The 10,000-nt window shown below is 35.2% G+C and overlaps 1 protein-coding gene across 1 annotated transcript in view; it reads left to right on the forward strand.

Moving 5' to 3' along the window:
- The window catches only part of LOC122251860 (dystrophin, isoforms A/C/F/G/H-like), a 1,045,059-nt gene that overhangs the window by 512 nt on the left and 1,034,547 nt on the right, over positions 1-10,000 (forward strand). The window lies entirely within an intron of this gene.

Consider the following 10,000-nt stretch of genomic DNA (forward strand, 5'->3'; position numbering starts at 1 on the left):
ACTTCTGTAAGTCCAAAATCATAACAGCATTTTGGACTTCTTCAAAGTGCAAGCAAGAATTCGTAAACATTACACGGCGTCTTCGTCAAGTATGAAGTCTTAACAATATTTTCGCGACGTCCCACTGGGCAGTCTCCACTGAGCAATTTCTGAATTTCTCGAGTCGACTGAGATAGAATTCTTGACGAAGCAGCATTGGTGCCACAAAGCTCGTGCTGCAATATACGATCGGGAATTTGTTATTGAATTTATCGATACCTATAACCGAAAAGGTATCGGTTATAGAATACCTGTATGAATCCATTAGCATCCACAGACTGCAATAAAGATTTATATGATGTTAAGGATCAACTATGAAGACAATGTACCATCTCTTGGGCTTATTAATTTGATTGAAAAAAAAACTATATATATTTTTTGAGTGACTTAAGCTCATTGTTTCACATTGATAAAAATTCGTCTGGTATCAAGACTAATAACCAAACTGTTTAAGTAAATTATATTTGAATTACTTTCTATATGCATGATGCAATAATCCTTCTCTGCAAATTATGATCTTATTTGCAAGATATGAGTTTTGTTGCAGTTAAATATATTATACGAAATTAGTCGATATTTGTATGTGGGTTGCATGCACTGAATTCGATATTAGTTGCGAGGCGAATGGGAAAGTAAGGGGAAAGAGAGGGAATAGAAATGAGAAGGGTAATGCAAAAGAAAAGGTCGATGAGAACAGAACATGAACGAAGATTAAATAAAAAAGTAAAATATATTAAATGGCCGGTTGGAGACTAAGAGAGAGAGAGAAAAAAAGGAAGATATACTCTGAAATAGATAAATTGAAACAAGAAGGCCAGAGATGGATGGGAAGAGGAGGAGAGGATAAAAAAACATAATAAATTCCATTGCCCTCATTTGTACATTAAGTAATCAATCCCCTCGGTTCTCACACGTGCGCGACAATGAATCGTTATCCTTGAGAGTGAAAGTTGTCACCAGTGTTCGAAACAACGAAACACAACTGGCAACATCACTGAGCAGGTGTTCAACGTAACAACTCGCTTTCCAAACACGGTAAACGATCAAACTCACTTTCCAGATCATTAAGATGGAGAAACCGTTGCGTTTATCGTTATTTTTTTTTCTTTCGTTTGTTTAAATATTTTCTTTTTTGGTGGAAGAGGTGTCATATAAGGGTATGTAATGGTACCTGTTTCTTTGATGTTCACGGACGATGCCTTCTTTGGCAGTTATTAGATGCAAGTGGCGAAGTGTTCTCTTTTTGTATCTATTGCTGAATGCTTGGATAGATAGTTGGAAAGACATGCACAGTAACTGAATGATTAGTAAAGAATAATATATATATACATATATATATGTGCGCGCGCGCGCGCGCGCGTGTGTGTCTGTATGTGTGTGTATACATATATGTATATATATATATATATATATATGTATGTACACGCGCACACACACACATACACACACACACACACACACACACACACACACATATATATATATATATTATATATAATATTATATAATATAATAATATACAGTATATAATATATATATATATATATATATATATATATATATATATATATATATATATATATATATATATATATATATATTATATATATATATATATATATATATATATACACGCACACACACACACATACACACATATATATATATATATATATATATATATATATATATATATATATATATATGTATATATATACATATTTATATATATATATTATATATATATATATATATATATATATATATATATATATATATATATATATATATATGTATACATATACATATATATACATACATAAATATATATATATATATATATATATATATATATATATATATATATATATACATATATATATATATATATATATATATATGCATACACCTCTATAGACTTCCATTTACATCTGTCTTTGTCAGTCTGCCATTGTGTAAACGTAGACGCAGAGAGAGACAGACACACAGAAGGCGAGAGAGTTTCAGAAGTAATTAAACAAATGGCATCTAAAAGCAGTGCATAAGCCTCTCGGATCAGTATTCAGTACACATCTGCGAACGCATTAGAGGCTGAAAAACTTTGACCCAAAGTAATCTCCAAAATGACCTTTTCTCTTCTTCAGTAATCTTGTTATGATAGCGTGTTTGGTTTCTTTTATTGCAAGGCATATTCAACATGGAATTTAGAAATAAGAGAAATCCAAGAGGGGATGTAAATTTGTCGGATATTTGGATATTTAAACAAAAATGGCTCGTTCTAACGTCCTCATTGACACCAATTACAGAAAACGCTTAAGGTGTAAGACAGACTAAAGTAAATATTTGGACGCTAGATTTTGGAGATATTTGTAACTAAATACCAACGTATCTACATGTTTATCGATAACGATTGGTATTCATTATACTAAAAATACTTTCAGTGTCCGTAAAATGGTTCGTTATTAGAATTTAATACATATGCTAATATCGCTGCATTGTTATCTTGCAAAATAATTCCGCTACAACTCGTCTTGTTGCTCAACAAATACGAAAATGTAGAATAAGAAAAATAACGAGTCATTTTTGTTGGTCTGTGAAATATAATCCTCGGGCATTGTATATCATCGTTGCTAGTTTTATTATAGTTATCATAAAAATGATTATCAGACCTGTTGTTGATATTACTGGCGTTATTGCTATTGTTGTTAGAATATCGTTATTATTATTATCATTGATATTGTTGTTGTTGTTATTGTTGTCGTTTTTGTTATTGTTATTGTTGTTATTATTATCATTATTATTATTACCATTATCATTACTACTACTACTACTACTACTATTATCATCATTATCAACGTTATCATTATTATCGTTACTATTATTGCTATCATTAACATCATCATGATCATAATTATCGTTATTATTGTTATTACTATTATTACTGTCATTATTGTCATTATAATTTATCATCACTATTGTTATTATTATTATCATCATGATTATTATTATCATTTTCACCATCATTATCCTTATTCTCATTATCATTATCCTTATTCTCATCATCATTATCATCATCATCATCACCATCATCATCATCATCATCATCATCATCATCATCATCATCAGCATCAGCATCAGCATCAGCATCAAGTCTTCTTTTTTACGATTATACATAAAATTGATGAATCTTGAACGTCCATATAAATGTATCAAAGCGATCTTGAGAAATGTGCGTAGCATAGCTTTTATTTACAATTAACAACGGTTAAAACTTGCACGAAACTAAGGACAACACCTTGGCTAGCTTAACAGGGCAGCGTTTGCATCTTGCAGCTGGTTGGGTGGGCGGAGGTCACAGAGTCTGATGGAAAATGGTGGAAGAAGCAGTGGGATGTGAGTGGTTGGGAATGAATCGTGCAAAGCCCCGTACTCTCTTAGCTTGTTTCCCGTTTACCTGCATGTGAGGTGAAGAAGGAACAAGAAGTATCTATGGCTTCTATGCTTATAGGAATCTGAATGATTAAGCGAGTCCTGCACTGTTTTTTTTTTTTTTTTTTTTCATTGTCGTTATTTTTGTGTTGATCAAATGTCGTGCTTCTGCCACGCTGCAATGCTTCCACCCCGCTGTGCCGGTATAGGTAGTATCAGTCTAGACATTCCTTATGTGTGACGGTATTTGTGTCTTCCACCAGTCACAATTTATATCTGGATTAAAACATGTTTACGTGTCCTACCACGTGTACTTCTGCCAATACATGCATACCAACTCGCGTACGCATAATGCATTTAGAATCAGGTACATATTCATCCCCCACGAACGCTAATACCCCCCCCCCCACACACACACACACACACACACACACACACACACACACACACACACACACACACACACACACACACACAGGATGAAGGTTCGGAAAATAGGGTAGGATGAGAGGGGCAATACGTGCCACACTTCTGACGGCCACTTTCATGCACCAAAGAGCCCTACAATTCACCCTCATTGTGGCCGCCGTCTAGACCGCGACACCTCTGTCACTCCTTCAGGCGAAAATCCTACCAGCTTGAACGGTGTCTTCACACGTACCGACAGTGAATAAGCTGTATAATCAGACCTGCACGTACAGATTGAAGGAACGTGCCCCACATACCCGAGTCTGGGAGGAAAGGGTAATGGAACGAGAGCTCTGGTATGTGGACTTGCGGAGGAGGAGACGGTGGGTATGTGGGAAATGCGGGCATCAGAAACGCCCGTTGCAATGTCTAAAGTCAGTTTGAACGTAAGGATGATCGTACCACTACGTTTTACTACTACTACTTATAATAGTAATAATGTTTATCTTCCTCCTTCATATCTACCTTCTCCTTCTCCTCCCATTTAACCTGTTCCTTATCCTCCTCCTTATCATCATCATCATTATTATCTTTATTTTTATCGTTGTTATTCATGTGGTTATTGCTGCAATTATAATTACTTTTAATATGATAATAATAATGATAATAATATTGATAACAATAGTGGTAGTAATAACAATAATAAGGATACTGATTATCATTATCATTATCATAATATCTAATTATATCTATTTTCTTTGTTATTGTTATCATTGTTACTCTTGTTGCCATTGTCATTACTGTCTTTATTATTTGTATTGTTCTTGTCATTGCCATTATTATCATTATCATTATCTTTATTATTATCATTATTGTTATCATCATGATTATTATAATTACTCTTATCACCATTATTGTTATCATTACTATTACATTATAATTGTTATTATCATCACTATCACTATCATTAGTATTGCTGTTGTTATCATTATTATTGTCATTATCAATATCATTACTTTATTATTATCATCGTCTTTATTGTTCTTAACATTATCATTATTCTTGTTATGATAACAATCTAAACGACATTAATGACTAATATAATCATGATAATGGTAGTAACTATGACAATAGTAGTAAAAGTGGTGATGATAATGATAATGATGATGATAACGATGATTATGATATTAATATTGATGATCATAATAATGATCGTGATAGTAATGATAATAACGATAATGATTATAACAGCAACAATAATGATAACGTTAATAATAATAACACAAATGCAGATAATAATGATAATACAATAATTACCATTGTCATTTTAGTTCTGGGTCGATGTGTTTTCTTCTCTGAGCTTAGTTCACATTCAGTTTCAGTCGTTACAATAATTACACCTGGACATGATTAGAAATTGTAAAAGCAAAGTCAAGAGTAACAATATTGCATCATATTCAGTATAATCTTCCCGCCTGATATGAATGATATGAATGAGCTTCTTTTACTGTTATTTTGCATCTTGATTTTAGGTCTTCATCGTAATCACGTCACATGTATACCGTTAGTAAGTGATATTGTATTATGATTATGATCATCATTATCTCTCTCTCTCTCTCTAAAAAAAAAGAAAAAAAAAAGAAAAGCCAACCCTGTAATTCGTCTTCATAAAATACACGAAAAGGTGTTAAATGCCACCCACTCACATAGCCAAAATAGTTAGTATATAAGTGGAGCTTTTGCTAAGAAGTATTTCGGCACACTATCTGAGCCTCTTCCTAATCAGCTGATGCTATGCGGAATACAGATGGTGTGGGGAAATCCTGGCACAGAGAAAGGGCCGCTTTCTGACTTCACCTTCTATAATTGCAAACAGCATGTGCAAATGGGTAGCTTTACGCAACCTGGTAAAAACCTACTTTGGGGAAGAGCGAGATAACAGACAAACACGAAACGACGCCAAAACATTTGCTGTAAGTGATGCAATGTCTGGTTTTAGTTGTAAGTCTTGTCTCTAAGATCATCACAGACGGTACTCGGCATTTTCTTGCGTGTGTTGATTGCGTCTGCTTGCATCACCTGAAGCATGACAAATCAAGCAACAATTCGGAAGTCAAGTATAGGGAAGCTCGCCCTCTTATCAGTGAATCTCTTTTTGGTTTTATCTCTCCTCGATTTCCATGTGAATTACTTTATCCGCTATCCCTGTTGCCCCTATTACATTAACTTGCTATTAGGTTTTTATTCTATTGGCGCACCGATCTGAATTACGCAATCTGTTTTAACAAGCATAAAATCTGCTCACCATCCATCCATCCATCTCTATATTTTCAACTACAAGTAAGTTCGCCCCCGCTTCATATCACACATCTTGTCCGCACCACAACCACCACATTTTCTCGGTCAATCACACCTTCCCCAAAGACCATCTTGCAACACCATCTTCTTCCACAACCACAAAAACTCTCAGCACAACGACAACCGACCCTCGAATCACACCCTCAGATCCTACAGAAAGAAATGTCAGAGGGTCGACGCCGGAGAGCGAACTGCGAGGAGAGGATCCAGCAGCCTCCCCGGATAGGACTAATCCATTAAAATCAGCTGAAGTCTGGATGGGATTTGAAGGGGAGGGGAATGGCGGGGGGCAAGGGGGAGGGGAATGACGAGTGAAAGGGGAAGGGGTTGACGAGGAGAAAGGGGGAAAAGGTAGTAGGAGAGGAGGTGATGGAGGGTGGGGCAGGGATGGAAAGGAGACGGAGTGGAAAGGGAGAAGGGGTAAAGGAGGAGAGGCGACGGGGTGGAAAGAGTGGAGAAGGTGACGAGAGGGGAATAAGGGAGAGGGAGGATGGGTATAGAGGGAAGAGGAGGGAGGAGGCAGGAGTCTAGAAGAATGGAGGAAGGGAAGATGCAGAGAGAAGAGAGAATGGGGAACAGTTGGCAGGAAAGATTTGATAGATATAATAATGGCATAATTGTTAGAGAATTAAGATTAATTCAGAAAATAAGTGGGAATAAAGAGAAGAGAAAGAGAGAGAGAGAGAAAGAGAAGGATAAGAGAAGAGAAGAAAAGAGAAGAGAAGAGAAGAGAAGGGAAGGGAAGGGAAGAAAAGAAAAGAGAAGAGAAGAGAAGAAAGAGAGATAGAAAGAGAAAGAGAGAGAGATGGTGTAACATTGATTTCCTCGTCTTTTTCACATTTCTCCATTCTCCTCCCTTCTTCTTTCCTTCGCGAGCAGCTTTTTCCATTTTTCTTTTACGTCTGAATATTCAACGTCCGTCCACACGCTTCATCACCTCCATCTTCTCACGCTTTCTGATGTCAGCGGATTTCTCGGCTCCCTGATTTTATTACTATTTTTTTATTGTTGTTCTTCTTCTGTTTCTCTATACTCATATTCGGTTCTTTTGGTTTCTAAAATCTAACTGAATAACCCTCACTGCTTATATATTGATTTATTTTCTCGAGTCATCGTATGTATATCATATCTGCCATCTTATCTCATGGAAGTAAATGCCTTCCCTTAATTACTCCATGAAATGTTCATTCTTTATTTCTCTATCTCTCTCTCTTCTTTTCTATTTTTATATCTATGAATATGTCCTTCGCTCTCTATTTTTCTCTTCCTTTCTCACACTTGCCCTTTCACCTTGTTTCGTCATCATCCTAGTTCTTAAATCCTTATCTTAGTTATAAATTGATCCTCATCCTATTTCTTGAGTTCACTGCTAATTTTCTTCTTAAATCACTATTCTGTGCCTCAAATCATCATCCTGTTTCTTCAATTATCATCTTATTTCTTCAATTATCATCCTATTTCTTCAATTATCATCCCATTTCTTAAGTCATCAACCTATTTCTCAAATCATCATCCTATTTCTCCAATCATCAACCTATATCTTGAACCATCATCCTATTTCTTAAATCATCAACTATTTCTCAAATCATCCTGTTTCTTAAAGTATTGCATATATTACATAATCATCCATATTTTACTCCATACATTATCATCTATTTTTTAATCTTCGTTTTTATTTTTTTCTCTTTCTTTATCCGAGTTTCATGTGTGTCGCTTTAAATTCACATCACTTCCCTCCCTCACCGGCCGACATCCTCCCTCCTTTGCCCAGCAGTTCGTGTATCCAATTTTCCTTATTTTCCTTCTTCCCGTATTTGCTCAGGCGTTTTACTTTCCTTATTTTCTCTCTTCCCGTATTTGCTCAGGGTTTTTTTCTTTTATCGTATTTTCTCAGAAGTTTTATTTTTCCTTATTTTCCCTCTTCCCGTATTTACTCACGATTTTTTCCTTATTATCCTTCTTCCCGTATTAACTATTTTCCTTATATTTATCTTATCAATCTTTCTCACATTTATCACCGTTAGATATGTATTTGAGGATATGCATGTGTTGGAGGTAGTGTTTGGCCAAGCCTTGGTGTTAATTGTTTCCTTTCGTTATCAAAGATTTCAAATAGGAAAGAAAACATTGAGGAAGGAAAGGAAGGGAGGAAAGGAAAGAAAGAGAAATAAGGGAAAGAAAAAAGGAAAATAGAGGGACAAAAAGAAAGTAATAGAATGAAAGAGACAAAGAAGAAAAATTAAAGGAATTGAAGAAATAGAGAGAGAGAGAGAGAGAAAGAGAGAGAGAGAGAGAGAGAGAGAGAGAGAGAGAGAACAGATAAAGGAAAGAGGAAGAGAGAAAGATAATGAAAAGAAAAAAAGAAACGAAAGAAGAAAATGAAAAAAAGGAAAGAAAGAAAGAAAAACTAGGAAAAAGATAAAAAAAAAAAAAAATCGAATTCAGTCACTTTGTAATATTTTCAGCTTCATCAAATTTTCCCCAAATTCACAGCCATGTTAGCACCATCACATCCTCCCCGGCAACAAGCAACGAGCTCACTCACTCAGACTCTTGAAGTGATGAAGTGTACTCAGAAACGGCTGTTGAGACTCCTGCAAGAAACCATGCATGCGGTTAAGATCTATCTTAATTGAATCCTGGTCGTTAACTCTTACTTATGTTAGCTGAGGATCTGCCAGTGGCTGTAGAGGTATCATGGTAGGAAAGTGTTGGTGTCGAAGTGTAGAATATATATTGTATAGTGTATGGTTTGAAGTTGGGAGATCTGTAATTAATGATATACACTGTTTGAGCCATATTTAGCAATAAACGGACGGTAATTATGTTGCATGTTCGAGAAAAGCAGAGTATTAAAGGTAGGAAGTTTATTAGTTTTGCAAATGATTACCTGTTCTAAAATACTGCTGAATGATAAAATCATGATGATAAACAGTCACGCTAAATCACAGGGAATTAGTCGGCATTTATCATTGCGATGCATGACTGGATTCAGGATGATTTCAGGTCCTGGACACATTTGCTAGATAACGCATTTTGTAAAGAATGAAGTAAAATGAAATATAGTGCATTGCACGTGTGATACAAGTTATATTTCAGTTTTAGGAAAAATGGATTAATTAAATATATGAAAAAACTCTTCCCTTATAATTAATAATTTGTAGTGTTGATAGGGAAAAATAAGAGCACAGATAAAGTCTAGAACAAATTATATTTTGACTTTTAAGGTCAGTGATGGGCAGAAAATGCAAAGCCAAAGAGGCGGTGGCTGACTGACGTGTCCTAGGAAGGAAGGGGAAGGGCAGAGGGAACCAAGCGAATACTGATTACAGCTTACCATAGCGCACTCAGGTTGTGAAATAGAAAAGGGGTTTTCGAGAGATCAAGTTGCTGAAAAGTCTGAATGGAGACACTGAGGCTTTGTTTTCCATTTTCTTTACGAAACTGTGTCATAATGTAAGAAGGAAAATAGGATAGAAACTTGCATCTGGATTTGTCATAGTTTCAACAGCTAAAGGAAAGCAAGAAACCTCCACATTGTGGGTTTAGAGTATAGAATTTTCTTGTTTCAAATATTGCACTTAAACTTAACATAAGACATACAGAACATTCAGAAAACAACAATGGATGACAGAGATAAGAAAAGTTTATTTTACTGTACGAGTGATGCAAAACATCAGAGCACTCACGTGCTATCATAGCCAAGAATCATGACTTAGACTTCACCATCTTCATGGTGACAACTCTTGTGACTGTGACAACGAGT

The sequence above is a fragment of the Penaeus japonicus genome, unplaced genomic scaffold (assembly GCF_977035675.1).
Source record: "Penaeus japonicus unplaced genomic scaffold, GWHDUDI00000001_assembly GWHDUDI00000028, whole genome shotgun sequence".
Taxonomy (NCBI): domain Eukaryota; kingdom Metazoa; phylum Arthropoda; class Malacostraca; order Decapoda; family Penaeidae; genus Penaeus; species Penaeus japonicus.